Source organism: Amblyomma maculatum, chromosome 1, assembly GCF_055883805.1.
Source record: "Amblyomma maculatum isolate TAMU_Amacu chromosome 1, ASM5588380v1, whole genome shotgun sequence".
In the NCBI taxonomy this organism is placed as follows: domain Eukaryota; kingdom Metazoa; phylum Arthropoda; class Arachnida; order Ixodida; family Ixodidae; genus Amblyomma; species Amblyomma maculatum.
In genome coordinates, this window is record NC_139344.1 from 259,420,267 (window position 1) to 259,424,636 (window position 4,370).

The window sequence follows — 4,370 nt, forward strand, 5'->3', positions numbered from 1 at the left end:
CTGCTTGACTAATGTAGCCAGGGCAAATACTGAATAGTGTAGCATTTCCTTTGGGTATAAATGTTGGATGTAGCTTTTCTGTGTAGCTTCACAGCCACACTCGGGTGAAGGTTAACTGGGTTTTTTAACTGTGAGAAGTGTGAGAACCAAAAGAAAAATAAATTTGTGGTTTAATCCTTTTCTGAAGATGTTACCAGAAAAGGCTTTTGAAAATGAGGAGGTGCTATAGTATTGCATAAGTCTGTTGCAGCAGCCAGTCGTGTATTCAGACGTTGTAGGAAATTGACTTCAGTACATTAGAGGTGAACTATGTCTTCATTCTGCACTGTTTTGATGCCTCATTGATGAGTGCACCTCTTAATCTATTCTTGATCATTTTTCTCCCCCATTTATTTATCTGGTTTTAGCAGCAGACACTATACAGAGCCTGAAGCAGAGGCAGAAGCTGAAAACTGTTCATGCGAAGGCCTTTTACACTACGCAGTTCACAGGAATACTATTACAAAAGTATATCTGATAACATATTGAAAACAGAACTTTTTGGCTTGCTGGAATCATACAGTACAAAACTCAACATTTGACTTGCCACGTAACGTTAAACAGAAAGACAAGCGAGACAAGCAGTCTCGCTGTGTCCGTGTCTGTTTAGCGCTATGTGGCAAGTGAACCGTCACCAACTCGCCCAAGCTTCCATTCGACATTTGACGCCGACCTAGTGGCACAGGAACGTATTGAACGTAAAAGAGCACATACAGCCACAAATCGTGCAATGCATGTCGCTTTCTTAAAATTGTATGTATACATCACAAAATAAATGTACACTAGCACATACAAAAAAAAGTATGATTCCAGCAAGCCAAAAAGTTCTGCTTTCAATATGTTATCAGATATACTTTTGTAATGGTATCCCTGTGAACTAAGTAGTGTAAAAGACCTTATCAGGCATCATCAGCTTTAAGCTTCTGCCTCTGCTTCAAGCTCAGTATACTGTCTGCTGTTAAAACTAGATAAATAAATGAGGGAAAAAATGATAAAGAATAGATTAAGAGGTGCATTCATCAATGAGGCACCAAAACAATGCAGAATTAAGTCACAGTTCTCCTCTAATGCATTGAAGTCGATTCCCTATAACGTCTACGTACACGACTGGCTGCTGCTATAGTCTTATGCAATACTAAAGACCTCCTCATTTGCAACAGCCTTTTCTGGACAACATCTTCAAAAAAAGAGTAAACCATAATTTCTTTTTTTTTTTTTGGTTCTCACACCTCCCACAGTTAAAAATCCCAGCTAACATTCACCTGAGTGTGGCTGTGGAGCTACACAGAAAAGCTGCCTCCGATTGCAAGTAAAATTGTGAACATCGTTTGAATTCACTACAAGTGCAGGTACTGAGTTCATATTGAGAGGAATTGACTTTCTAAAATTTGTGGTGGCTGTAGGTACCCTTCGCTGAAGATTTCTGCGTTAGTGGCAGAAGCATAGTGGTTTGGGCTAGTTGGTCGCTATCCATGGAGAAAAAATTTCGCAGCACAAAAGAGTAGTAGACACAAACATAAAGAACTAACAAGACAGGACAGGTGCGGTTTTCTGCAGTAGTACCTGTCCTGCCTTGTTTGTTCGTTACGCTTATGTCTACGTCTCTTTTGTGCTGCCGATTTGGTTTTCATCATATTGGCAAAACTTGCACACTAGCAACCATGGGCCACTTATAGGGCCACTTCCTTAGCATATCTCAAGGTGCAAATGTCTATTTTGCGCCAGTCACATATAGCATGGATCGGCATGGGTCACTTCCTTAGCATATCTCAAGGTGCAAATGTCTATTTTGCGCCAGTCACATATAGCATGGATCGGCATGACAAAGAGGAATTGGCTGTGCCAAGGTAAGAAACACTGCGAATCGAATGTCTCACTTTGCATTCAATGCTGTCTCAGTCTTTTTGCAACATAATTGGCTATTGTATCATTGTCTTGGTGGTGCAGGTTGTCTGTAGCCTCTGCTAGGTAGAGCAAATGCCACCAAGCAAGTATGACGCATACAAGTTCTATGAAGTAAGCTGATAATTTGCAAACGATTTTTGGAATTGCCATCCCAGTGCCTTGCAACGATCGTTGATGCAAATTCTGCCTCTGAATGTTGCATGGCACGCGTGAGATCATTTGCATACAGAACCAGAATTTTTTAGGGGATGTCCACATATGGTCTCGATATCAGACATCGTCTTCTGACGTTCATTAAACCTCAAGAGCTGCATGACTGTTTGCAAGAGACCATCTGGCAGCAGACATCTACTTGGCATGAATTTTGCAATATGATGAGAACTACACTATGCACATCACTGCGGCTCTTAACAGGTAACTTACTGTGAACCTTCACAATCGGGCAGGTTGGCTGTGCATAATGTTGACACAAATATGGCAGAGTAGACTAATGCGGTTTGTTAAATAAAATGTGCTATTAGCAATGGATTCAGATCACTTGGACTTCCCGTTTTTGCCATTACAAGTTCGTAACTAAAAATACTTCACTCTTTTGGCAAATGTGTGGCTCTAGCATAAGGGTCTCGCAGTCATATATGACCTCCTATAAAATTTGTTTCAGCATGATGATGTCCCACGTTTACTGGGTCACAATGTTTCTGCAATCAATTGTTTCTTCAATTATTTGAGTTCTTAACTTGAGTGCCACAGAAGTTAAGAACTCAAATAATTAAAGAAACAATTGCAGAAACATTGTGACCCAAAAAACGTGGGACCATCATCAGTTAACAAAAATAATATCAATAACTTTTGTGGCACTTAAGAATTGAAGTAATTAAAGACAATTAACTGCAGTAACATTGTGACCCAAAATAATGTGGGACATCATCGTGCTGCAAACGCATATACGGCAGTGAATTTTATAGGAGGTCATATATGACCCCAAGATCCTTCTGCTAGAGCCAGACATTAGCCAATAGAGTGAAATGTTTTCAGTTACAAACTTGTAACGGCAAAAACGGGGAGTCACTTGTCCTGGTGTCAGCATACCGCCATAACTTTGTTTCCATCAGCTTTTCAGAATTCGCGCAGGGGTCTTGAAGTATTTTTCTCATTGTTTGTTTTGTCCTACGAATGTCTGGTGAATTTACGTTTCCCAAACCAGCTCGCAGGGCCTCACATTTAGCGCATACATTTACCAACAACATTGGTGTGTCAAGTCTGGTTAGCATGTGTGTTAAAAAATTTGATTACGCACTGTTTTTAAGTGCCTTTGTCGTGAACAAGTAGAGGTAACCATGTGACAGCTGTCAAGTTTTATGATGGCTCCTTTACTTCTAACAACACAACAAAGCATTGATAAGCAACATGCAAATCAAAGTGCACAAATTCCGCACAACCTTGGAAACATATATGTGCTTAAGCAGCAGTTTCTTTATTTTTAAGCTTTATTTTAAAATAGCATAAGCAGTGTGCACTACAAATGAACTTGTGCATTTTAAAGCTCCATGAAAAAAAAATAGACAATAATGGCTGGTGAAAAAGAGGCTCAACCAGAGCAATAAGACTGTACTTGAGCAAAATTTAAGAAAGATATTTGCCCAAGGCAGCCATTCTTTTGGTGCAGTTAAAAGAAGTGAGAGCAACATTACAGTTATCAGGGGTAACCACCATTTTTTAGATGACACTGCACATGTGCATCTTCATGCTGTACTCATAAATTCTCTACAGCAAAACTCAATGAACCCAATAGTCAGCGAGGCGAAGAAAAGCACAAAGCTAGGATTGTTTTATTTTTATTATTTCTGCTTATCGTTGTATGGTTGAAATACAATTAATTGAACACAAAGTAGAACAAAACATGCAGCTTGTGGGATCCGAACCTACAACCTCTAAAATCCAAATACAATATCGAAAAATCTCGAATTATGTTGCTCAAACTTTGTATGTTATATAAAACATTTAAAGTTTGTAACTATCTGCTACTGTGAGCCCACAGCAATGTCCAAAGACATGAAAGTGAGCTCGCAAAGGAAGGATGCTTTGTATTAAAATAAAGCACAGCCACGGCACTGGAGTGTTGTCCTGGCAGGCATCGGTGGCAGAGACCTGTATTTCAAGTGGATGAACAGGCAAATTTCCCCAGTCAGTATTGTTACTGAGTTCGTGAGAAAGCCGCGCGAACGCCATTCAACTGCTTTGACTTTCGCGCTCGGAAGTCGGTGACGTAACACAAACGAAGAAATTTGGAAATAATGTAACCTATTGCACGCTCGAGAAACACGTTCTTGCCATTGTACATTGTCGACAGCCGGTACTGTGCAAAGTTTTTGTAGCGTTATCTGACTTTCAATGGAGCTGAGCTACGTGGGACGCGGCGCTGTTGG